We start from the raw sequence: 27,367 nt of genomic DNA on the forward strand, positions 1-27,367 counted from the left end.
TGCCCTGAATTAGCTACAGAGACTAAGATTTTGCTCAACCGCTAACACTACGTTAGTGAGATGAAACAGCATTGTTCTGCTAAAATGGCTGACCTCCCGCACATCACCACATTGCTCACACTTGCCTTCCAGTTTAAGCAATTTGGAATTCTATCGGGTGAACACTGCCCTCTTCAGGTGGATGAGTGGAAATACATGTGATGTTTTGCAATTGTACTGCTCGTGCTACATCATGTCGATCTGTCTAAAGGGTCTGAAGGTCGTTGGGTAGTTCTACGGACCCAATTTAGTTGTACATAAGAATAAAATGGGTGGTGTTGTTCTTGCTTGAAACACACTCTTGATCATGTATTGTCACACGTGTGCATCACTTGTATTAGAGCACCGAGCACGTTTTTCACCACACATCCACTGGGCTGTCATATTGTTTTTTTTTTTTTATATACAATTTTTTTTTATTTAAGACCTTTATTCTTCATAAATCATAATACGCATGACATATCTCACAGTTTCTCGCACAAGTGGTCAAAGCAGCATTGCTTAGCGTCATAGTGTAAATATGTTGGACACAGCCTTTTAGCCGGCATCCCGGGGGCCCGGCGGCGTACAGTACAGCAGATGTGCAAAGTCAATAGCATCTAGTCATAACAATGCAGGAGTATATATAGCTCCGTATGTGTTTGGATTCTCGTGGTACTTCCAACATACATATGACATGGCTGTGCCTGTGAGTCACACATCAGGGGTCTTATCTTCGTATGTATCTAAAACCTTATGTATATAAAAAAGCAATAAACGAGCTACCCTAACCAACCCACGCCCTCCCCCAAGTGCCAGCAACCATGTTTCTAGTAATGTGCCCGAGTTGTTGCTACCGGCTAGTTCATACCCCGCTGCCTGCCGAACACTACTTTGGTGACCCTACTCCGAGAACTATGCTAACTGGAAGAAACGCTACGTGTACTAACACCAAGTTCCATCCGCCCCCTCCCAAGACACTACGTCTACTGTTCCTCCTGTCCCTCTGGGGATTCCGGGGTATCCAGTGCCCCGGCACGGTCCAGGTTCTCCTCCTCACTCTGTTGTATGTATGCCTGGTATAAACCCCGGAAATTTTTGGGCATGCTCCTGGGCAGGAGTAGCTCGCTATAATGTTCGGACTGCGTGCAACAGTAAAGTAAGTCGCCTGCCCATCTCTTCTTGGTGGGAAGCGGGCCCCGCATACAACACAGGGCAATCACTCTTCTGGCTATCAGTAGGGCCATATCTACGAGTCGTCGCTGGGATAACGGAAGTGGCTTAGAATATCCTAGAAGCGCCAATTCCTGCCTAACAGTCAGCTCCGAGCCCAATATCTTATTGAGTTCTGAGAAAACCTCCACCCAAAATGTCTGAATTCCCGGACAGTACCACGCCATGTGGATAAAATCTGCAACCTGCGCGTGGCACCTCTCGCACACCGCCGTCTGCCTAAGCCCGTAACGGTGCAGCCTCTCCGGGGTATAGTATACTAGTTGTAGAAACTTAAAATGGGAAACATCACTTACAACGCAACTTTTACAACGACATACCATTACAACGGAACTTTTACAACGCAAAAACTTTTACAACAAATGTATTTACAACGCATGTTTTTACAACGCAGGTACCTTTACAACGCATACCATTACATCGTAAGTATTGGTAAGTATATAATTATATATTAAATGTTATATGTTTGGGGTAAAGGGGTATTTTTAGGGTTCAGGGTCAGTTTTTAGTTTTTGGGTAAAGGGGTATTTTTGGGGTTCAGGGTCAGTTTTTAGTTTTTGGGTAAAGGGGTATTTTTGGGGTTCAGGGTCAGTTTTTAGTTTTTGGGTAAAGGGGTATTTTTGGGGTTCAGGGTCAGTTTTTAGTTTTTGGGTAAAGGGGTATTTTTGGGGTTCAGGGTCAGTTTTTAGTTTTTGGGTAAAGGGGTATTTTTGGGGTTGAGGGTCAGTTTTTAGTTTTTGGGTAAAGGGGTATTTTTGGGGTTCAGGGTCAGTTTTTAGTTTTTGGGTAAAGGGGTATTTTTGGGGTTCAGGGTCAGTTTTGGGTTTTTGGGTAAAGGGGTATTTTTGGGGTTGAGGGTCAGTTTTGGGTTTTTGGGTAAAGGGGTATTTTTTAGGTTGAGGGTCAGTTTTGGGTCTTTGGGGTACAGGGGTACAGGGTAAAAATAAATTAAAATTAAATTTAAATTAAATTAATTAAATGAAATTAAATGAAATTACATTAAATTATATTTTTTGAATGAATTTACGATTATAAAATTAATATATATTTACCAATACTTACGTTGTAATGGTATGCGTTGTAAAGGTACCTGCGTTGTAAAAACATGCGTTGTAAATACATGCGTTGTAAAAGTTTTTGCGTCGTAAAAAATGTGATGTAAAAGCATGCGTTGTATCATCATATATCCACTTAAAATGCACCAGTCTATGCCTTCCATTAAGGGAGAGTCTTCTTGTGCTGGTGCAGCAGTATCGCCACATGTCGTCGTCAATTTGGAGTTGCAGATCACTTTGCCATTCCGCCCTAGCTTTTGAGTGCTGGAGCTGTTGATGTGCAACACCCAGTTTATTTAGGGTGGAGATTAGTTTGCGGGATGACGTGGATTTAATCACATAGGTGAGTTCAGGGACCTCCGGAGGCTCCTCCATTTCAGGGCCCAACAAGTCCTTTAACGCACTCCGTATCCTATGAAACTGGAAGCGCTGTAGAAACGTAGCCTCCGGCTGCGTGGCGGAGAGCTGCTCCCAGGACTTGGAAACCCCCTCGACAAACAGGTCTTCCATTTTCGTGAGTCCCAGCGCACGCAGTGCCTCCGTTACTCCTTTTTCCCTTAGCGGGCCCAGCCAGAGTGCCCAGTCAATCTGCATCTGAGGCGAGTACGGGAATCTACAGTCTCGCGCCCGGGTCAACGCGTGCCACGCATAGTTGGTAGATTTAAGCGAGTCTAGTTGACCAATAGCTCGGTCTACCGGGAGACAGACAGTGGCCGGAAGGGGAAGAGGCTCCGCAAACAATCGCTCTAATGTCACATGTGGTATGCGCGGGTCCCCATAGATCCAAGAGTGTAAATGGGCCGCCTGCGCAATGCGGTAGTATCTTTTCATGTCGGGTGCCCCCAGTCCCCCCATTTCACAGGGAAGCAGTAGTGTCGTCCAGTTAACTCTAGGCTGTTTACCCCTCCATGCTAGCCGGATAAGCACCTGCGTCAGCTGTTTAAAGAACGCCTTAGACAGTACTACCGTTATGTTGTGGAAGAGGAATAGGAACCTAGGCAGTACCACCATTTTCATGATGGCTATTCTGCCCATTAGGGACAGCGGGAGCTTACACCATGCATCCACATCCTCAACCAGCTTTGCGTACGCTACTCCATAGTTTTCCCTGACTAAAATGTCGGGGTCAGTGTGAAGGTGTATGCCTAGGTATCTAACTGAGTCAGTGGTCCATTTCAGGGGGTATTCCATTTCAAAGGGCTGAGTCGCGGGTGTCAGCGGGAAAGCGATTGATTTGTCCCAGCTCACTCTTAGCCCCGAGAGGGCGCCAAATCGCACAACCTCCTGCAAAACGGCTGAAAGGTTCATTTCCGGGTCACGAACATAGAGGAGTGTATCATTAGCATACGTTGATATGCCAATTTTATACGTTGGAAAACTAATACCTTCCAAGCTGTGGTATTCCCTCATTGCACACGCCAACGGTTCTGCCACCAGCGCATACAGGAGGGGCGAAAGGGGACATCCCTGTCTAATTCCTCTGCTTATATCAAACGGGTCCGTAACTCTGTCCCCTATCTTCAGCCTCGCTGTGGGCCGGTAGTACAAGGCTCCCAGCATCTGCAAGAACGGCTCTCCCAATCCCAACTTCCTCAGGACTCTGAGCATGAAAGGCCACTCCACAGAGTCGAAGGCCTTTTCCATGTCCAGGAAAACTGTTAAGGCTGTGTTTTCCTGACGCATGTGCTGCATTGTCCCCAGTACAGTTTGGATATTATATGTCAGGTTCCTATTGGGAACGAAACCGGCCTGTTCAGGCGCTACCAGGTCCGGAACCAGGAGCGCCAATCGCGTGGCCAGAACTTTAGCAAATATTTTAGTGTCCACATTTATCAGGGAGAGTGGCCTGTAGGAGCTGCAAGACTCCGGGGGTTTCCCAGGTTTTAAAATTGTGATTAGGAGGGCTTCCCTCATGGAGTGGGGCATACTACCCTCCTCGCATATATCATCAAATAGGGTGATCAGGTGTGGGACCAGCTTGTCCTTGAACGACTTATAAAAGCCTACCGTCAAACCGTCCGCTCCCGGGGCACTACCAGATCGCATGCTAGCCAGAGCGCCCAGAATTTCATCCTCCTGTATGGGAGACATCAAGAATTCCCTGTCCGAATCTGGCAAAAATGGCATGGCAATATGCTCGAGGTAGTCGTCGATCTCTTCCTCAACCCGCAGCGATCTGGATTTATACAGTTCTGCATAGTACTGTCTAAACGTTTGGAGGATCTCCTCCCCGTCAGAAATAACCTCACCCTCTGGCGTGAGTAGTTCATCCACCACCAGGGGCCTCCTGGTACTGCGTATCATTCTAGCCAGTAGTGCACCCGGTCGTTCCCCCTCCCCGTAAGTTTGCGCTGTAGCGTATTTGCCCATGTGTTGTACTTCCCTGTCAGCCAGGTCATGGTATTCAGTCAGTGGGAGTTTGATTTGGGACTCAGCATTGGTATCGGAGCCATTCTGTAGGCGCCTCTCCAAGTAAGACAGTCGGGATTCAAGCTGTTTATTATTATTATTATTATTATTGCATTTATTGAGCGCACAGCTACCCGGAGGTTTCCCGGCGCTTGCCTTGGGAACCCGTCCTGGCTTTTCCCTGTGAGATAGCCCCTACAGAGCATCCCCAAGGTGAAAGCCAGGCATCCCGCCGCAGGGGGCCGTTGTGGAGATTAAGCAAGCTTAATGCCCAGAGTTGCAGAGTGAGAACCCATGATTAGAGCAGGCACCGAAGCGAGAATTATCGAGTCAAGTCGCGTCTTATAGATTTAAGCACACTCGAGTGTTTGGACATTGCCATACCCCTAATGTAGGCCTTAAAAGCTTCCCACATAGTCTGGAAACTGTCGACGGACCCCAGGTTTGTTTAAAAAAACGTATCTATATCTTCTGCCAGTTCACCCCGAAACGCATCATCCAGGAGGGAGTAGGGGGGGAACCTCCAGGTGAAGGGGGGAATTGTTTTCTTTGGGAGCACTAGGTGGAGCAATACAGGGGAGTGATCAGAGAGGGTGCGAGGCAGCACCACATAGCTCCTAATACTATCTAGTAGAGCCTGGGACACTAGCCAGTAATCTATTCTAGTGTGGATACTGTAGAATGCGGAGTAATGAGTGAAACCACCTTTCGTGGGGTGCTTACTTCTCCATACGTCCACCAGGTCCAGTTTAAGCAGCTCCACCTTCATGTGCAAAGCCGAGGCCACTGGCCTCCGGGCCGGCCCCGCCGACCTGTCCAGGTCAGGGTCAAATACAAAATTGAAGTCACCTCCCCACAGCATTCTAGAGGAAACGTGTGTTCTGCATTGCGCCGCTAGTGTTGAGTAAAAGACAGGACTATCATAGTTTGGCCCGTAAACATTGACCACAACCAAATCGTGTCCCCTGCCCACACACCTAGTGATGACAAATCGACCCTCCGGGTCCGACACCAGTGGTGCCAGTTTTAGCTGAGAGGTAGGGTTGACCCAAGTGAGTACACCCCTGGAGTGTGTCGTGAACCCCGCAGCCACACTGTGTCCCCCAAGCCCCCTGGCCTGTAGCATCCTGCTAGTGAGTGGAAGGTGGGTCTCCTGTAGAAGGGCGAGGTCAAAATGGTGTCTGTGTAAGTAACTGAGTACCTTTCGTAGTTTACGGTAATCATTGAGCCCTCTCACATTCCACGTCAGCATTTTCAGTTCCTGTAAATTGCGTGGAGCATTCCCATCATTAGTATTAGTCATCCTAACAGTGATAACAATAGGGTGCAGACAGCTGTACTACTAAGCCGTACATTCTCCTTAAACTTGAAATCCGTCAACACGTTGCTTGGCATTGTTTTCAAAACCCCACAGTCAAGATAGCAATTACAATCCCCAACATAGTCACCCCCCCCCCCCGCCCACAGCCGACCTCCCCCAACCTGGCCTGGCAGTACCCAATCCCTCCCATCAACATCCAACTTATTTATTTATTTTACTGATTTGTAGAGCGCATGGCTGCCCGTGAGCGTCCCAGCGCTAAGTGACAAGAAACCATCTGCAGTAGGGTATCACGGGAATAGCCATGTTTTGAGTGCTCTGCGGAATGAGAGAAGGTTGGGTGGGGCTCTGATGTTTGGGGGTAGGGTATTCCAAAGTTTGGATGCATTGTATGAGAACAGTCGACCGCCCGAGCGGGCTTTCTTAATTCTAGGTATAGAGGCTAGGTTGCAGTTGGAGGATCGAAGCGTTCTTGTGGTGGTGTGAGGTGAAATGAGATTTTGTAGTATTGGGGGGGCCTTACCGTGCAAAATTTTGTAGGTGGTGTACAGAGCCTTGAATTGTATTCTTTCCTGGATGGGGAGCCAGTGTAAGGCGTTCAGGGCTGGTTTGGCTGAACAACGGCGGTGGGTTCCTGGGAGAATGCGGGCTGCTGCGTTTTGTACTGTCTGGAGTTTAGACAGTACTTTTTTGGGTGCCCCCAGATACAAGGCATTTCCGTAGTCCAGGCGGGACAGCACAAGGCCATGAACTAGGAGTTTGCGGGAATGTGCCGGGAGTAGGGGTAAGATTTTCCTTGCTGACCGTAAGAGGCCGTGGCATGTTCCCGCCGTTTTCCTTGCTTGGGCCTAGAAATTGAGGCCTTCGTCTAGCCATATACCCAGGCTCTTAATTTCTTGTTTCGGGGCGGGGGGAAGACCCATGATGGGTGGCCATAGGGAAGTGGGATTGTAGAGAGATTTATTGCCTAGAATAATTATCTCTGTTTTATCGTTGTTCAGTTTGAGGTGGGAAAGATTCATCCACTTAGTTATTTCGGTAAGACAGGTTTGAAGATTGGGGAGGGAGTGGTCTTGCTGGCTTAGGGATACCACAAGTTGAGTGTCGTCAGCGTAAGTTAGAAGCTTGATCCCAAATGCGGTGACGACTTTCTCAAGGGGGGACATATAAACATTAAAAAGGGTCGGACTCAGGGAGGAGCCCTGAGGGACCACACAGTTGATGGCAGTAGGCTTGGACGTGAAGTTGCCATCTGCCACCTGGAAAGATCTATTCTCAAGCAAGGATTTGAGCCAGGCCAGAGCCGTTCCTGCAATACCAAGGTCCCTGAGCCTGTGGACCAGTGTTGAATGGTTGACGGTGTCGAAGGCAGCGCTTAGGTCCAGGAGGATCACTGCCACTGATCCTCCTGCGTCCATGATTTTCCTTGCCTCCTCGACCACCGCCAATATTGCAGTTTCTGTGCTCTTGCCTGGCCTAAATCCCGTTTGAGAAGGTTCCAGCAGTCCTTTGGTTTCAAGGTGGTGGGATAGGCTGTGGTTGGCGTGCTTCTCCGCTATTTTGCTAATGCCTGGGAGCAGGGAGATCGGCCTGTAGTTGCCCAGTTCTAGTGGGTCCAGATGCGGTTTTTTGATCAGTGCTTTCACCATTGCTTTTTTCCAGCTCGGGGGGACGATGCCACAGGTGAGTGAGCTGTTGATTAGTTTGATCAGATGGGGGAGAATGGTGGGTGCGACTAATTTCAGGATGTTGAGTGGTGCGGGGTCAGTAGGGCAGCCACTCTTGATAGAGTTCAGTATCTGAAGAATGGTGTCAGTTGTCAGGGGAGTGAAATCTGACAGCTGGTCAGCTGTTGCTGCATGTGGGTGAGTGGGCGGGTCGGCAGCGGAGGAGGTGGAGTAAGTGTCCAGAGTGGGCGGAGGAAAGGGATTGATGATGTTAATGATTTTTAGATTAAAAAATTCTGCGAGTTCATTGCAGCGGGTAGCTGAGGGTTCTATCAAGGGAGGGGGCTCCGGCACTTTAAGAAGTTTCTTGGCTATTTGAAACGTTTCCCGCGATGAGTTGATAGATGATCTTATTTTCTCCTCAAAGTAATTAACTTGAGCAGTTTTAAGTGCTTTTTTATATTTGAGGAGGGTTTTTATATATTCAATTTTTTTTGCGGCATCGAAGTTTTTCCTCCAGTCTCTTTCTGATCTCTTGCATGCTTTCTTTAGAAGCCGCATTTCACTAGTGAACCAGGGGGAGGTGGCTTTGCCCCGTGGATTACTGGAGATTTTTTTGGAAGTGTTTTGTCCAGTGTATCTCCTATCCATGTAGAAAATTCTGCGTCGGCGCGAATGGGGTTAGTATCGAGTTCAGGAGGGGAGCATTCTAGCTGATGTTTCCAATTTTCTACATCTAGTTTGGACCAAGATCGCGTAGGTTTGTTTGGTAGGGCAGTAGGGCGCGGAGTGGGGATTAGCTGCCAGTTTATTGGGACTAGGAAGTGATCGGTCCAAGGTACCGGGATAGGGTCAAGGACAGCGAGGTCATTGATGTTGGTAAATATCGGATCGAGTAAGTGTCCCAGTGAGTGGGTAGGAAGAAGGCTTGGTAATTTTAGCTGGAGAGTTTCGAGATCTGCTATCAGGTCAGCAGCTGATTTGGCTTCCTTTTTATCAAAATGGATGTTCAGGTCACCTAGGATCAGACATTCAGGGTGCGTAGCGGCCAGTGTATATGTATGTTCCATGAGGGATTCACAGAATTGACCTAGGGGTCCAGGAGGGCGGTAGATGAGGAAGCCCGATACGGATTTACATGGTGAGATCTGAATTGAAAACATGGTGTTTTCACATTCTAGGACTGCCTTGCAGACGGCATGAGAGGTGGTCTTTGTAGATTATAGCGATACCCTCACCTTTTCCCTTAGGGCGGTCCAAGTGATGGATAAGGAAGCCCGGGGGTAAGGAGTTTACAATGTCGGGGTCAGAGTCCGGTCCTAGCCATGTTTCCGTTAGGAAGAGAGCGTCAAGGTCATGGTTTTCCAGTAGTTGGTATATTTCCAGTGAGTGCTTGGGAAGGGATCTACAGTTGATTAGGGCCATGTGCATGGGGATGTGGGAAGGGTTGTCGGGGCCAGTGAGGGTGAGTTTATACGGGCAGTGAGAGCATCAATTGAGGGGGTGATCCCCGGGAACGGAGTGTCGGCATAGCTCTTGTACCTCTTTGTTCAGGTGGAGTAATGTGTCCCTTGCGTATCTGCGCATCTGGTCGGTAGTATTGGCTATAGGATCTGGCTCTGCACTCTGCCTAGCGCGGACGAGCGCAGACGAGCTTGCCTTAAGCGCGCCTTTGGCGCGCCATCGTCGCGCCCGTTGCGCTCGTCCGCTGCGCTTCCGGCAAAGACACATGATTTATGTTAGGTGGTCTGGGCGTTGGAGGGGGGGGTGGCCAGCAGAGATGGGCGTGTCTCGTGGCTCCCTCGTTGTCGGTAATGGCGTCCGGGAGGAAGGTTCTACCCATACCAGCGTTAGATCAGCTGTTCGGGGAAATGCGAGGAAGTGCCAGGGAATCGAGTGAAGTATTAAAAAGCACACAATATCACACAAGTTTTAAAAAGAATGGTTAGGCTATCGCGCTCCCGGCTTTCCGCCTCAGGAGTCTCTTGTCAGTGCAGCGCTCGTGGTCAGCGTGCACTATTTATGCTTGGTGAGGGGGGGGTGGCCAGCAGAGATGGGCGTGTCTCGTGGCTCCCTCGTTGTCGGTAATGGCGTCCGGGAGGAAGGTTCTACCCGTACCAGCGTTAGATCAGCTGTTCGGGGAAATGCGAGGAAGTGCCAGGGAATCAAGTGAAGTATTAAAAAGAACACAATATCACACAAGTTTTAAAAAGAATGGTTAGGCTATCGCGCTCCCGGCTTTCCGCCTCAGGAGTCTCTTGTCAGTGCCTTATGGTGTCATTATGCCCAATTCCTAACATTCTGCCCACGAGAACAATTAGAGCCAAAAGCGCTAGGGCAGAGGTCGCCGTAAGTGGCACCAAACAGCGCATCAGAGTTAACTAGTGCAAACTTGGCTCCCGCCACCCGCCACCCAAGGCAGAGTGCAACAACGAAAGTACTATTCAAGGCCCAAAAGAATATAGCGACCAGTAGCTCCAGAACTCTCCCCTACCGTCTCATCCACAGCACACCCCAATACAACAAAGGTCTATAACGTTGCACAGCAGTGCAACCGACAGTGCAGGGCCACGAGCTGTGTCACAAGCTCCACTCAGCAAAGGTCAAACATATATACATTGGAATGATCTCACCCAGCGCATGGCGCAGTCCAATCACAGGTCACAGCTATCACAAGGCAGCCATCCAGCTTGACCCCAAGGTGCTATCTCGAAGCAGCGGTGCCACCGTCTCGACACCGCATTGAGGTTAGTACGGTCACCCACGCCCCAAGACCAGGAGCACGCAGTGTGCTATTCTTGTTCGTCCAGGCGGCTGCTGTCTTTGTGCTCTTCAGTCTTTCGGCTGGGGATATTCCTCTGCTCCTTGGACCACTCCTTCAGCGACTTTTGTAGCTCTTTGGGGTTCGTGAAAAAGTGCGAGTGCACATGTCTGTTGACCCGCAGTTTCGCCGGGTATAGCATCGCATAGTCTAGGCCTAGTTCTCGCAACTGTTTTTTATACGGAGCGAAGTGCCGCCTTTCCTCCTGCACCCTCGCCGTGAAGTCAGGATACAGGGAAATGTCCATACCCTCATACTGGAGCCTCCCCTTGTCTCTGGCCACTCGTAGAGCCGTGTCACGGTCCCTGTAGTTGAGGAGTTTGGCAATTATCGGCCTAGGGGTAGCTCCCGGACGCGGCCGCGGGCCATGCGTGCGGTGGGCTCGTTCCACTATGAACATCGGAGAGAAGACGTCGTCGCCCAGCAGGGAGACCAGAAGTTTCTCCACAAAGAGCTCCATCTTGCCTGTCTGGGTCATCTCTGCAACCCCCGTAATACGGATGTTGGAGCGCCTCGACCGGGCTTCTAAGTCCTCCGACTTGTCCTGAATGACCTGTAGTAGTCTGGAGAATTGCTTGCGTCCTTGTCCCACTCGGTCTGCGCCTCCTCCACCTCCGTGAGACGCCTCTCTGACATGTCGAGGCGTTCCGCACGTTTATCCACCCTTTCCGACATGCGGTCCATGCGGTAAGTGAGTGCGTCTATCTTCGTGCCGATGGACGACATGCTTTCTTGCAGTCCTTTCTCCATGGACACAAGCCTTTCTTTAATGTCAGTATACATTGTGTTGTCCGCGCCCTTGTTCCTAGGCGAAACGTCCGGCGCCGGCTCCTCAGAGGCCTTCGCTTTGCGCTGTTCAAACGCCAGTTTGGTCTGGGTTCTATCGTTCTTGCCCATAGTGCGCAAGGAAGTCCGGGAGCGACCTGCTTCTGTATATGGTCTCCGATGCGTAGGCAGTGATTATAGGCAACCTCGGTGACTCAGCCCCGCGTTCACTTACAGGTCACGTTTCGCTATGCCCTCCGAATCTTGCAGACGCCAGTCCCAGAGATCGCCGCTGCGTGGGTTTCCCAATCAGTGAGCGGTACATCCAAGTTCCCCCAGGCACTAGTGCAGTCCTACACTCGGTTGCAGCCGAGTTCAGTTGCAGAAACACGGTCCTGGGCCAGGGGTCTCAACACAGTCCCACATTCACTCCAAGGTATAGCGTCAGCAGCGCTGCAAACCGCGTCGCCAATATGCAGGAGTGTGCAGCCCTGTTCACATCAGGGTCCCCAAGCTGTCTCACTATTCCCGGTGCCGCAACGCAATCACCCAGGCCGTCCTCCCCGACTCTCCGCTGCGAGACACTTGGACGGAGGTGAAAAACGCAGACGCGCAGGCCCACCCGATCGAGGCCAGTGGCATGTGCCTTTGCGGGGGAGCCTGCACAAGTATCCGGCCGCTACCCAGCTCTCCAGAGTCCGCAGCACCGCAGACAGACTGTCCAGCTGACGACCAAGGGAGGGGATTGTGTCTCAGAGGGTGTCCCAGGGGGTGTCCCAGGTGCCGAGCACAGCAGAAGCAAACGCGGCGTAGCCCACCTTCAAGGGGCCTGGCGGGCCGTTAAATGCCCTGTAGTCTCGTCGGGGGTCCAAGCGCAATGCGCGCGAAGCAGTCTCTGTGTCCGCTTGCTGGGGGCTGGCAAGATCTCCAAAACGGGGCTACGCAGTGCACTCCCCCTTCTAAGAAAAGGTGGGGGGGGGGGGCACGGGACGTCTCAGGGAGGCTCACCGCACTGTTAGCCGGGCGCTTCTCTCCGCCGGATCCTTGCGGGGGTCACCGGGTCTCAGCTCCCCCAGAGGCCGCACGTACATGCACGCACAGCGGACAGGTATTCAGGCAAGTCCGCTGCCTCAGGCCTAGTCAGCAGACGTCGTCGCACTGCCGGAGCTCCGCGGGTCTTCCTCCGATTTCGCCGGCGGCTTCACCGATCGCTGTGCCAAAGACCACAGAGCAGGTCCCCACCCCGAAATCCCGGTGGTGGCCGTTGCTATAGGATATTTAACAGGATATTTCGGGTGTTGGCGCGGAGCTCAGCACACACGCGTCTTACATCGACGCTGGCAAGCTCCGCCTTTTTATATACAATTAAATGGATTTATTATTTGATGTATTTGTACATTGATTGTGATATCTATGGTCTTTGGACCACTGTTCTTCATGTATAAACTTACTCAAGGTCCCTGACGACACCCGGGTTCCCGTGTTACGTACCTATAGCATAGTCACCTTTGTGCACCGTGTTTGACTCTCCATTCAAGTCCTGTGTTAAGGGGCGGTGGTGGTGCAGGATGGGGTGTGGTGGTGGGATTGGGTGTGGGAGGGCTGGTGGTGCAGGATGGGGTGTGGGATGGGTTGTGGTGGAGTTGCAGGATGCGCTGTGGAAGGGGTGGTGGTGCAGCATGGGGTGTGGAAGGGGTGGTGGTGCAGGATGGGGTGTGGAATGGGTGGTGCGGGATGGGGTGTGGGAGGGGTGGTGGTGGGATGGGTGTGGGAGAAGTGGTGGTGGGATGGGGTGTGGGAGGGGTGGTGAGGACGGCATTGGGCAGGGTAGTATGAGGCCTTGCAGAAGAGAGGGTGACATGCTTCCCTGTGCCGAGGGAAGGTAGGGGTAGACGTAGCAGGGCTTGGGAGGACTAGCAATGCTTGTTAAGTTGTAACTTCAGGAATCAATCGTTTTATAAATCGTAGAAGGGCATCCGACTGACACCCTGCCAATAGTGTGAGCTCCATGTAAGATTAACTGCTCCAGTCCAAGCTTTGTTTTTTTGCATTCTGTGAGTTGTAGTCTTCTTTGTCCAATTATAAAATTAGCCCTATACAGGCCCAGAAGTCATGCTAACGTCATTTGACGTGAGAAGTTGGTTTTCTTATCAAGGACTGCAGACCCAAGGGGCTCTCCCACGTTACTAGAGGCTGGGCACTGGGGGGGGGGGGGGGGGGGGGGGGGGGGGAAGCGGGCTGCACGGAAGGAATAAGTCCGTCCATCACAGGGAGGGGGGGGGGGAGGGTGTTACTCCCAGAAAAAAGAGATCAATGCATTTCTTTGATAAGCAGTAAGCACACATAACTAGTATGTACCAGAAAAACAAGAAAACCTCCCTCAGCACACCCAGTTGTTGCTCTTTGTCTTTTAAGGCGTGGACGAAAAATTCCATCCTCGGGGGATGACGGATAGGTCGACAAACTGCCCACACAAACCAAAAACAATGTGAGACCATTAAGAGGAAAGAGATAAATGAAGTTTGTAGTTTCTGTAACGACCTGAGTGCGCCTAGAAAGCAGAAGAAAACAAATCTTAGTGACGGACATTAGTGAAATCAAAGACTTGTCCCTGGATCATCCAAACCTGACATTCGGATTACCATCTGGTGGGCGTCACCATACAAGGAGGGAAACCCCAGTTTCGTGGCATTTTTTTCGAAACTAGGTGCAGCTTTTGCCTGGAGGAAGGGGGAGGGGCTGCGAGGGCATTAAATAGTCCTGCGACATCTCAATCCACCCACTTCCAGTGCCAGCCGCCAGCGCCTTCTTCCTGCTTGTGGTTGAGGTAAGGTTCATGCGCAGCTGTCAGGAGTCTCTGCTTGGCGCCATTGCATGGAGCCTGGGTGCGGGGTGCGGGGGGGCACCTTGTGGCTGGGCATGTTGTTTATGGCCAGAATTCACGGGCCTGGCTTATGGGTATTTGTGGCAGGAATAGGGAATGAGATTCGGGCCAGTATTTACTATCAGTGCGCGTCATCCTCATTCCGGTTCAAACCTGCTGAAGGGGGGAAGAGCGCGAGGGCCGTGGGCTGACAGGAGCGGGCATCTGTGCCGCCCTCATGCCACGCAGAGAGGTTTTAAGACAAGGCCAAAATGGGCCCTCTCAGGTTCCCCACCTTGCAAGGCCCCCCCCTCCTGTGAGAGTGAACCTCTCTCTCTTTGACTCTGTCTATTCAGTTTTTTTTATCTAAACCTCTCCGCCTCTTTGCCTGACTGTCTAAGCAGTGCAATTTTAAGGATTTTTGGGCCCAGGCAAGACATATTTCAGCTGTTTTTGTGTGACCCTGTTAAAGGTAACATAATTTAGTAATGTCTGGTACCATGTGGGCTAAGGCTGGAAGGTGATGGGTAAGACAGTTCAAAGCTGTTCTGTACGGGGGGCACCAAAATATATAATTTCCGGGGCCCCATAATTCTTATGATTACACTGATGCCATGAAAGGGGGTAGGAAAGCGCCTGAGCGCCAAAGCCAGGCGCTGCCTGAAGCCTGAGTGTGCTGTGATTTACTGCCATATTTACCAGCTGGTAAAATTGTTTCCTGTGTTCACGCACCTGGAAATCCTTAAGCGGGTATGATTGGACGAAGCAGCACACTACGCAGGAATACCGCTCTACCCAACATATCATTGGAGCCTTTGGGGTCTGTTCTGGGGACGTCAGTGTGGTTGACCAGGTGACTCCAAAAGTGCGTTAATGATAACGTTGACTTTTCAGAACACCCCGCGGGTTGTAATGTCTTTGCCGTCCAATGAATAAACGGGCCGGGGTTGTATTCAAAGAATGAGGCTTCTTTGGAATTATAAAATGTCAACAAGACATTCGCAGGCGAGTCAACCTGATGGCTGTGTGCACTCGGGAACATTCTTTCCTAGTCCTGGGCTTTTCATTAATATCAGTGTGCACTCTTGAGTTCTGCAGATGTTTTCTGCCAGTGTCCTAACCATTACTATACAAAACAAGGGAAACCCAGAAGGTATGCCATAGGGACCTTGGGCAGTAACATGTTTTAGAGAACAGTGGTCCCTATTTTGGACGGAAAAATGGACAACCACAATAATCATACGCTTAAATAGATCGTATGTCTTTCGTCCAGCCGGACAAGAATTAATTTTTATATAAGTTCAGTTGATTGTGATTCAAAACATTAAATGACAAGTGGGCACAGCCGTGACCCACAGAACACAAGACAAACCAACGAAAAACAGAATGGCCAAAGGCAGGGTATAAGATGTGTCTGTTTGTTTGTAATCACTATGACAGACTTAAATATCCATTTTCACACCATTGATCATTACAATATTATAAAATCATATTGCATATGGTGCTTTTAGTGTCGACGACGTTTAGATGCTTTTCACAACAATATAAAGCATCATCTTCAGGACAAGGGATAGTTCATTGTTCTGTGGGTCGTGGCTGTGCCCACTTGTCATTTAATGTTTTGAATCACAATCAACTGAACTTATATAAAAATAAATTCTTGTACGGCTGGACGAAAGACATACGATCTATTTAAGCGTATGATTATTGTGGTTGTCCATTTTTCCGTCCAAAATAGGGACCACTGTTCTCTAAAACAGGTGTGCTAACCATGGAAGCCGCCTTCACGTCCGCTTCCCTTAAAATTGGAATAGTGTAGAAATATGGTAAAGTATTTGAAAACCGGATCATTTTTCTATTCCAACACTGTGAAATGAAGGAATGGTAAAATGAATTTATAAACTTACTAGAGCTGTAGGGCCTGGAAGGATGGGCTCACTAAAGCTGGTGGGGCGTGTAAGGATGGGCTCACTAAAGCTGGTGGGGCATGTAAGGATGGGCTCACTAAAGCTGGTAGGGAGTGGAAGGATGGGCTCACTAAAGCTGGTAAGGCCTAGAAGGGTGGGCTCACTAGAGCTGGTGGGGCATGGAAGGATGGGCTCACTAAAGCTGGTAGGGCCTAGAAGGGTGGGCTCACTAGAGCTGGTGGGGCGTGGAAGGATGGGCTCACTAAAGCTGGTGGGGCATGGAAGGATGGGCTCACTAAAGCTGTAGGTCCTGGAAGGATGGGCTCACTAAAGCTGGATGGGCATGGAAGGATGGGCTCACTAAAGCTGGTGGGGCGTGGAAGGATGGGCTCACTAAAGCTGGATGGGCATGGAAGGATGGGCTCACTAAAGCTGGTGGGGCGTGGAAGGATGGGCTCACTAAAGCTGGTAAGGCCCATAAGGGTGGGCTCACTAGAGCTGGTGGGGCATGGAAGGATGGGCTCACTAAAGCTGGTAGGGCCTAGAAGGGTGGGCTCACTAAAGCTGTAGGTCCTGGAAGGATGGGCTCACTAAAGCTGGTAGGGCGTGGAAGGATGGGCTCACTAAAGCTGGTAGGGCGTGGAAGGATGGGCTCACTAAAACTGGTAGGGCGTGGAAGGATGGGCTCACTAAAGCTGGTAGGGCGTGGAAGGATGGGCTCACTAAAACTGGTTGGGCGTGAAAGGATATGCTCACATAAGCTGTTTGGGCGTGGAAGGATGAGCTCACTAGAGCTGTAGGGCGTGGAAGGATGGGCTCACTAAAACTGATAGGGCGTGGAAGGATGGGCTCACTAAAGCTGGTAGGGCGTGGAAGGATGGGCTCACTGAAGCTGGTAGGGTGTGGAAGGATGGGCTCACTAAAGCTGGTAGGGTGTGGAAGGATGGGCTCACTAAAGCTGGTAGGGCGTGGAAGGATTGGCTCACTAAAGCTGGTAGGGCGCGGAAGGATGAGCTCACTAAAGCTGGTAGGGCATGAAAGGATGGGCTCACTAAAGCTGTTAGGGTGGAAGGATGGGCTCACTAAAGATGCTGGGCGTAGAAGGATGGGCTCACTAAAACGGGTAGGGCATAGAAAGATGGGCTCACTAAAAGCTGTAGGGCATGGAAGTGTGGGCTCACTAAAGCTGGTCGGGTGTGGAAGGATGGGCTCAATAAAGCTGGTTGGGTGTGGAAGGGTGGGCTCACTAAAGCTTCGGGTGTGGAAGGATGGGCTCACTAAAGCTGTAGGGTGTGACAGGATGGGCTCACTAAAGCTGTAGGTCCTGGAAGGATGGGCTCACTAAAGCTGGTAGGGCGTGGAAGGATGGGCTCACTTAAGCTGTAAGTCCTGGAAGGATGGGCTCACTAAAGCTGGTAGGGCTTGGAAGGTTGGGCTCACTAAAGCTGGTAGGGTGTGGAAGGATGGGCTCACTAAAGCTGGTAAGGTGTGGAAGGATGGGCTCACTAAAGCTGGTAGGGTGTGGAAGGATGGGCTCACTAAAGCTGGTAGGGTGTGGAAGGATGGGCTCACTAAAGCTGTAGGGTGTGGAAGGATGGGCTCACTAAAGCTGTAGGGTGTGGAAGGATGGGCTCACTAAAGCTGTAGGGTGTGGCAGGATGGGCTCACTAAAGCTGTAGGTCCTGGAAGGATGGGCTCACTAAAGCTGGTAGGGCGTGGAAGGATGGGCTCACTAAAGCTGTAGGTCCTGGAAGGATGGGCTCACTAAAGCTGGTAGGGCTTGGAAGGTTGGGCTCACTAAAGCTGGTAGGGTGTGGAAGGATGGGCTCACTAAAGCTGGTAGGGTGTGGAAGGATGGGCTCACTAAAGCTGGTAGGGTGTGGAAGGATGGGCTCACTAAAGCTGGTAGGGTGTGGATGGATGGGCTCACTAAAGCTGGTAGGGCGCGGAAGGATGAGCTCACTAAAGCTGTAGGTCCTGGAAGGATGGGCTCACTAAAGCTGGTAGGGCGCGGAAGGATGAGCTCACTAAAGCCTGTAGGGCATGAAAGGATGGGCTCACTAAAACGGGTAGGGCATAGAAAGATGGGCTCACTAAAAGCTGTAGGGCATGGAAGGGTGGGCTCACTAAAGCTGGTCGGGTGTGGAAGGATGGGCTCACTAAAGCTGGCTGGGTGTGGAAGGGTGGGCTCACTAAAGCTGTAGGGTGTGGAAGGATGGGCTAGGGGCACGACACCATGATAAAACATTGTCTTATTCCTCAAAGGAACTTATCACCCTCCAAGGCTGCTGGCCCCTTCCTGATTCCACCCGCAGGCTCGTCTCCTCACTAGGCCTCGCTCCCTCCTCTTCCTCCCCCACGACACCACATCCTCCGCTGCACACCCCCCGTCACCTTGCCCCCCCCACTCGACCCTCACCCCATCATTCCGCCTTTGTCTATATATCTACTCAATACCAGGTCGGCGGTCAAACACCATCATGAGCTGTTCGTCCTACTCGATTCAGAGAAACCTGACTTACTGCTCCTGACCGAAACCTGGTACTGTGATTCCTCCCTCCCTGTTCTCCTGGCCACCTTACCCCCCTCCTATGTGGCCTTACGTGCCGACCGCCCAGCAGGCAGGGCTGGCGGTGGGGTCGCCTTAATTGCTCGGTCGGAATTGAATTTCCAATCACTTCCCTTTCCCCCCATCCCCCCTGTTGACTTTTTGGTAGTCCGCTCTCTTTTATCCTCCCCGCCCATTACTTGTCTTTTAATGTATCGCCCTCCTCAGCCTTCGCCATCGTTCCTACCGGCATTTCAAGACCTGGTGTCCAACCTGGTGATCAACTACGCCTCGGTCTTGGTGCTGGGAGACTTCAATTACTGGCCCTCAGACCCTCATGAATGTACGTCCTCAAAAGAATTTACAGAATCTCTCCTGTCTCTCAACTTCACACCGCATATAACTGTTCCCACTCATTCCCATGGGCATATACTTGACCAGGTCTGGTCTCTCAATCTCCCAGTGGCTTCGGCGGCAGTCTCTCCCTGCCCCTGGTCCGACCATGCCCTTATCTCCCTCTCCATTCCCCGTAATCCGGTATTAAAAACCCCGCATGCCAAAAACACCTGGGCGCGGAACTGGAATAGACTGGATCTCCCCTCCCTGACCTCTCTGCTTCGTAACTCCTCTCCCACCCTCCCTGGCTTATCTTCTACCTCCCAAGCCAAGGCCATAAACACCTGGTTGGCTGGGGGCTGTGACTCAATGGCTCCCCTCCGTCGCATTTCCATCCGTCGACCTAAGGATTCTAACAGATGGTTTAACGACCACCTGAAAGAGCTTAAATTGAGCACCCGACGGGCGGAGAGGCAATGGAGGAAAAATTACTGTCCTCTATCAAAAACTCACTTCCTCACATCACTGGCCAAATATAAAACAGCAATCCTTGCCGCAAAAACCACCCATTTTTCTGCTAAAATAGCGTCTGCTGAAAATAAACCCAGGGAAATCTTTGGCATAGTGAATGACCTGGCATTCTCAGATCGAACCTCACCCCAAATCCCTCCCTCCCAGCTTCTTTGTGATCAACTTAACACCTACTTCCTGGATAAAATCGTTACTATCAAGGCCAATATTCCACCACCTTCACCTGCATTTGTTGATCCTTCCCCCCCCACCGTTCAATGCCTTCTCACCTCCACCCCCCCCCTTACTCAGGAATCATTTCTGGAGATCCTCCCCAGAGTGAAGTCCGGGTCCCCGGCGGATGTCTGTCCGGCACGTATCCTGCAGCAAATTTACTCCTGCTGTTTTGAACCCCCCATCGTCTTCCTTAACAGCTCCTTAGCACAGGGCGTAGTGACCCCTGCGCTAAAGGCAGCCACGATAGTACCCATCTTGAAGAAACCTGGCGCGGACCCTTCCATCTCGGCCAACTATCGCCCCATCTCCCTGCTGCCCTTTTTGGGCAAGGTGATGGAACGCCACGTCACCGCGGTACTGAGCGCCCATATTGAGACCAATGGGGGGCTGGCATCGCGCCAGGCCGGTTTCCGTCCCAGACATTCGACCGAATCGGTTGTGGTCTCAGTCCTAGATAACCTCAGAAAGGGCATGGATGATAACAAACACCAGGCACTGGTCCTCCTTGACCTGTCCGCCGCCTTTGACACGGTGGACCATACCATCTTACTGTCCCGTGTCAGGGCGGCTGGAATAGGGGGATCAGCCCTGGTTTGGCTCTCCTCCTTTCTGAGGGACCGCACCCAGGCAGTGCGGCTAGGCAACTTCTCTTCCACTCCCCTCCCTGTCACTTGCGGTGTCCCCCAGGGATCCTCTCTTTCTCCCCTACTTTTCAATCTCTATATCTTTCCTCTTATCTTCGCGCTCTAGCAGCTGGAGGTCACCGTGTATAACTATGCGGATGATCTCCAGCTCATCTTTGATCTATCCTCTTCTCCCCTCTCTATCTCTAACTTCCAGTCTACTATGACATTCATCAGGGACTGGATGAACCACAACCATCTTAAGTTGAACCCGGATAAAACCGAGTTGGTTCTCACCGGTGGTTCATCCAGCCCCTGGAACTCTCTCTTCTTACCCCCTTCTCTGGGTCCCGCACCTTCCCCCTCATCCACGGTCAAAACACTGGGTGTCAAAATGAACCACCAGCTCACTCTCCACTCACAAATCAGCTCCGTGGTTTCCTCTTGTTTTCTCACCCTCCGCACCATCCGCTCTGTTTCCCGCTTTTTCTCCCCTCAGGCACTCAAGATCATTATGGCCGCCCTGGTGATATCAAGGCTGGATTATGCCAACGCCCTCTATCATGGCAACCCAGCTTACAGTCTGCGTAGACTTCAGTCGATCCAGAACCAGGCGGCCCGGCTGGTTTACGGCCTCCCACGCTACCACCATTCCACCCCCCTTCTTAGGGAGCTTCACTGGCTTCCCATAAAAGAACGTTCCCTTTTTAAGATTGGCTGCATGGTCTTTCAGGCCCGTCAGGGCACTGCCCCCGCTTTTATCTCTTCCTTAATAAAACCCTATGTTCCCACAAGAGAGCTCCGGTCTTCCTCTAAGTCCCTTCTTCAGACCCCCCACTTTACACGTAAAAAGTGGGGTGGGGCAAACTTCTCCACTTTGGCCCCAACATTTTGGAACTCCCTCCCTGACCATCTTCGTTCTGCTACCCAGTACCTCTCCTTTCGTAAAGATCTAAAAACCTTCCTCTTCAATCAGGCTTTCCCCGCTTAGATCCTCATTCCTATCACTCTTGTCTTCTCCCTCAGCTGCCGATCCTGCTCACTAGCGCCAAGAAACCGCATGGTGTACGTTGCGCTTTATAAATGTTTTAAATTAGAAATTAGAAATTAGCTCACTAAAGCTGGTTGGGTGTGGAAGGGTGGGCTCACTAAAGCTGTAGGGTGTGGAAGGATGGGCTCACTAAAGCTGTAGGGTGTGGCAGGATGGGCTCACTAAAGCTGTAGGTCCTGGAAGGATGGGCTCACTAAAGCTGGTAGGGCGTGGAAGGATGGGCTCACTAAAGCTGTAAGTCCTGGAAGGATGGGCTCCCTAAAGCTGGTAGGGCTTGGAAGGTTGGGCTCACTAAAGCTGGTAGGGTGTGGAAGGATGGGCTCACTAAAGCTGGTAGGGTGTGGAAGGATGGGCTCACTAAAGCTGGTCGGGTGTGGAAGGATGGGCTCACTAAAGCTGGTTGGGTGTGGAAGGGTGGGCTCACTAAAGCTGGTAGGGTGTGGAAGGATGGGCTCACTAAAGCTGGTAGGATATGGAAGGAGGGGCTCACTAAGGTTGGTAGGGTGTGGAAGGATATGCTCACTAAAGCTGGTAGGGTGTGGAAGGATGGGCTCACTAAAGCTGGTCGGGTGTGGAAGGATGGGCTCACTAAAGCTGGTTGGGTGTGGAAGGGTGGGCTCACTAAAGCTGTAGGGTGTGGAAGGATGGGCTCACTAAAGCTGTAGGGTGTGGCAGGATGGGCTCACTAAAGCTGTAGGTCCTGGAAGGATGGGCTCACTAAAGCTGGTAGGGCGTGGAAGGATGGGCTCACTAAAGCTGTAGGTCCTGGAAGGATGGGCTCACTAAAGCTGGTAGGGCTTGGAAGGTTGGGCTCACTAAAGCTGGTAGGGTGTGGAAGGATGGGCTCACTAAAGCTGGTAGGACATAGACGGATGGGCTCACTAAAGCTGGTAGGGTGTGGAAGAATGGGCTCACTAAAGCTGTGGGGCGTGGAAGGATGGGCTCACTAAAACTGGTCGGGCGTGGAAGGATGGGCTCACTAAAGCTGTGGGGGGTGGTAGGACGGGCTCACTAAAGCTGTATCGCGTGGAAGGGTGGGCTCACTAAAGCTGGTAGGGCGTGGAAGGATGGGCTCACTAAAGCTGGTGGGGCGTAGAAGGATGGGCTCACTAAAGCTGTAGCGCGTGGAAGGGTGGGCTCACTAAAGCTGGTAGGGGGAAGGGGGGCTCACTAAAGCTGTAGGGAGTGGAAGGGTGAGCATACTAAGGGGCTTTGTTAGACCTGCCATCTTTGGCGTGGTTTCCCCCTATCTTTTTACCTCTACCTCCTGTATTTTTGATGCTGTGCTGGATTTCGTTTTGCTGGTTTAGATCCTTTGGACACTCTGCCACTGCTGATCGGTGCCAGAGTATAAGTGCTCCCTATGTAAATTGTTATCATGATTGGATATACATGATTGGCATATTTGTATCACTACCAACTCCCTAGTAAAGTGCACTGGGTGTGCCAGGGCTGGTGATGACAAATGCTACTAGTGGGCCTGCAGCACTGATTGTGCCACCCACATGAGTAGCCCTAAAATGGTGTCTCAGGCCTGCCACTGCAGTGCCTGTGTGCAGTATAGGAACTGCTGTGTCCTCCTGGTCAATGTCTTCACTGATCAGGCCTAACCCTTCCCTTTTTGTGCACATTAGTCACTCCTATGGAAGGCCCAAGGCATCCCCCTGGGCAGGGTGCAGTGTATGTGAAAGGTAGAGTATGTACTGGTGCAGGTGACATGCTCTGGTAGTGAAAGGCTTTTATTTTTTTATTTTTAATTATAACAAGGGAACCCAATTGATATCTTCGGACCATGGGCAGACAATCTGTTCTAGAGAACAAAGGTCCTTAGGATAAACGTAATGACATATACAATGGAATATATAGACTTGAATCAGTACTATATCTGGTAGTTCCAGTACCCAGCCGGGGCTGGAAATTTTTATTCAATATATACAAGAATAGGGAAGACCACGGAGAGGGTCAGATTCAACATTTGATAGGGTACAAGCCTGTACCTATCCGAGAATAGCTAACAAACAATTCCAGAAAAAGAAAGGAGATAGAGAAAGACAAACAATATCAGGCAAAAAAGACGTGGGAGCCAACTGTCCCTTGCATTTGAATCAATTGTGAAGCAAGTTTGGACAAATAATTACTGCAATAAAATAGTCACAATGGGAATACTGCAGAATTGCCTAGACTGTCTACGACGTTTCGATCCCCTGGCTTCTAATGAACCGGGATCATCATCAGGACTTGATTTTAAGTTGCCTGTTTTGTTATTGAAGCGCCTGTCGGAATCCGTTTCATAGCATGGAATCAAGGAATGTGGTGTGGGCGCAGCCCGGTTTGGCAATGATTACCTCAGGCTTCGAGTTATTCAAAGAAATTGAAGACCTCGGACATTCAGATGTAGGGTCCTCTGGTTTGGTTTGAAGGAGATCGGTGCTCCAGGTGCAAACGAGTACCAGCGTTAGCTGAAGCGACGAAGCACGCTTATTTTTATATTAAACGCATCAATGTTGCTCCAGGGTCGAGCAGTGAACCGGGAGTCGGAGGGCTCAATGGCCAATACACCCGACCACGCCGAGAATCTGCTCGACCCTGGAGCAACATTGATGCGTTTAATATAAAAATAAGCGTGCTTCGTCACTTCAGCTAACGCTGGTACTCGTCCTGGAATCAAGAAGGAACCTCTGCCAAGGAGAAAGCTGAATCTGAAGAAGGAAGACTGTCCTGCTGTTGCTCTGCTGGACTGACCTGTTGCTTTGCTGCCAAGGAGAGGGGAAGGACTTTGCTGTTGTGCTGTGTCCCCTGTGTTGAAGGAATCTCCAAGGGCCTGAGAAAAGCTGGCTCCCTGTTCTGAAGTCCCAAGAACAAAAGGACTTCACCCCCAACTTCCCTGAACTCTGCTGAGAGAGTTCTGTCCTTCCTAGAGGGCTTGATCCAAATGTGGGGCCTCTGGATGTTGTACCTGTGCTGGGAAGCTTGAAACTAAGCTTGAGAGACTTTTGCAATTGAAAAGTATTGCATCGCTCGCTGCGGAGCGCATTCTCAACAGTGCGAGGAAATTCCCGCTGCTACGAAGGCCGAGATCGTCGCAGCGCCTGTTGCCGCTGCCAGAGCCGTTGCATCCTTCGTTTTCGGGACGCACCAGACCGGTTCGGGAAAGTCTAACATCGCTGCGAGTGCCGGCGCTCACCCTGTTGTCGCTGGGTGAGACCGCTGCACTGCTTGCTTGCGGCCCGCATCACGTCGCTGCGAGTGTCATCGCAGAAACCATCGCGTCGAGGAGCTGCGAGAGAGAAGATCACCGCTGGTCCACACATCGTCATCCCGGAGATCGTCGCAACTCCAAAGATTGTCACATCGTGCCTTTGCGAGAACAAACTTCCTACAGAGCCTCCGCACCGGAATCCATACAAGTGGCCTTCCTCCGCATACAGACCGGATTCGTCGCAACACGCCCGCTGCTGCAGCCGGGATGTCGCAAATGCCTCCCCAGGGTCTCAGGAGCAACGTATCGCTTGTTTTCCACCGCACCAGCTTCTGCTTTTGGAACTTTGTCGCAACTAAAAGGTACTGTGAGTAAACGTGACGCAACTGTGAACTTTTCACGCATCTGTGGATTATTTTATCGCAACCTAAAAAACTTACATTACAAACTTAGGAACTCTTTTTAAACCATATTCTTGAACTGTGTATGTTGGGTGTTTGTCGTTTTGGTCTTGTGTAGTTTAGATTAAATACCTTTATTTTTCCAAACTGTGTGGAGTCAGTTTATGGTGTTTTCACTGTGTTACTGCAAGTGTTGGTACAAATACTTTACACATTGCCTTCTGATTAGCCTTGACTGCTCGTGCCAAGCTACCTAGAGGGTGAGCAGGGGTTATCCCAGAGGGTTTCCTCTTTACCAAGACTAGAATCAAGGGTCCCTATGTAAACAGTGGTACCAACCCCTGCCAACTGGAGACCCCCAGTTCTAACAAGCTTCTTTACAAGCCTCTTGCCCTGCCTGTTCGTTATGTTTCCTATTTTAAAAGTTGCGCACCAGAGGTGCAAGGGACTGAATAAAAAGGCCCCAAAGCTAGGAAGGGCGTGAAAGGATCGGCAGCTTTAGTAGACCGAACACCACACCTTGTGTTAGGAGCACTGCCCCTGCTGGCAGTGCAGTTATACCCACGTTTAACAATCAAGACAAAGACAAAATGAATTCAGCAGTCACAAAATAAATATCGCACGTCCCAGATAAAACTTGCAGTGGTACAGTGGTAGATGTTAAACCCACGCTAATCTGATGATCAAAATGCTGAACCAGTTTGCACTAGAAGGCTTTAAATTAACCATATATATACACTGAAAATGCACCAGCAAAATCTAACACAATTACCATCATGGTTAGTGTACAGTACAGGAGTGATGTTTTGCACTAATGTTCAAGGCCTGCAAGTACTCCCAAACTACATTTGTCTAATTAACGTGCCACTGTTGCAGAGTTAACTCAACAGTTGTTACCTGTGGGAGTTTGCTGGCTTTAGACATGGCCTCCTGCCGCACTCCTCTGCCCAGAAATCCTTCACTCTTCACCTCTCCCATGTACACCCTGCGCTACTGATGTGGCTGATGGCAGACATTGGGATTACCAGAGATGGCTTATCTAGACTAGACCCAGCATGTGCCTTGTCATCAGAGGGGCGATGAATGAATGAAATAAGCTTTATTTCGATAAAAACCTATCTTAAAGCATAAGACAATACTTTAACATCATAAAAAGATTAGGTTTCCATAGACTTAATCATTTGAGTACTAATTTCCCATAATTTAAAAAGGACATGAGTTGCGTCTACAAAGATAAAGACAGAGTAAGAGAATAAAAATTGCTTGCAGGTAATAGTACAAAAACAAGTTAATGGATGTCGCTAAGCTTTTTCGATCTGATGGACCAGGCCCATCTGAAGAACTTCGACAGGCCGCATACATACATCGACTGGGTATCAGACTTAAAAATGAGCAGTGCTATGGAGTGGTCTCTAGTGTCCAAGTCTCTACATAAAGGTTTAAGCCAGCAAATCCTTGGAGATTTGTACGCCGGGCATGCGAACAAGATGTGTGCAATTGACTCTATTCTAGATTCACAATTTGGGCAAAAAGGTACTGTTTGGTAAGGAACTTTCCAACGGGCAGTCAGTTCACGTATTGGTAATATACCTACCCTAAATTTGAAATACAGGGCCCTATCATAGGGCTTCTGTATAATGTCTAGGTAGGGTTCACAAAGTGCAACACCCTTTATCGTCAAAAACTCATCCGTTATTCTACCTAGTTTGGAATCTGAGTTGCCTTTACCGATTGCCCAACTCCAGTATAACTTCTTCAATACTGCCTTTGGTGGGGCAGTTCTATTTTTCCATGCATCTTTAAGGCCCAAATCATAGAGCAAGGATTTAACATCTTTTAGCCACTTGATTTTCTGCCACCTCATTATGGACATTATTTCCGACAGGCCCTCTGCATATTTTGCTAGCTCTGGCACTCGCCACAGCCGAGCCCATAGTAAGAGTGCTTGGACTTTTGCCAGGTCATTAACCGAATGACACCCCAGATCCAATAACAGTGGAACCGTGGGGGTACTCTGGGGGAGTGCCATTACTTCTTTAAGGAATTTGTTTTCTGATCTTATTAGCTGGTCCATATTGCTTGTACCCCAGAGTTCGGCTCCATATCGGGCCGAGCTCACTCCTTTCGCCTTGTATATGTCAAGGACTGGGGCGATCGGTCTAGTTGTTGAGGATCGATGCTCCCCGAGTATAGCACCCACTACCCTTTTGTGATTTAACAACATTTTCTGTATGTGTGGGTTCCACTGCACGGTGTCAGAAATGCGTATGCCCAGGTAGTCGAATACGGTGACCCTTTCCAGTGTCACAAGGTTCAAGACTGGAGGCCGCCCAAGGTTTTTTGGTGGGTTCAGTACCAGATACTTAGTCTTGTCTGAGTTTATTACAAGCCCTCTCAGGGTAC

The 27,367-nt window shown here is 50.3% G+C and overlaps 1 protein-coding gene across 1 annotated transcript in view; it reads left to right on the plus strand.

Annotated features, from left to right (window-relative positions):
* The first annotated feature begins 14,003 nt into the window (after nt 1-14,003).
* The window catches only part of LOC147673652 (protein S100-A4-like), a 178,538-nt gene continuing 165,174 nt past the window's right edge, over nt 14,004-27,367 (plus strand). The window contains exon 1 of the mRNA XM_086946394.1: nt 14,004-14,116. The gene's annotated coding sequence lies outside the window, so the exon portion shown is untranslated. The remainder of the gene's footprint in view (nt 14,117-27,367) is intronic.

Source organism: Lissotriton vulgaris, chromosome 12, assembly GCF_964263255.1.
Source record: "Lissotriton vulgaris chromosome 12, aLisVul1.2, whole genome shotgun sequence".
Classification (NCBI taxonomy): domain Eukaryota; kingdom Metazoa; phylum Chordata; class Amphibia; order Caudata; family Salamandridae; genus Lissotriton; species Lissotriton vulgaris.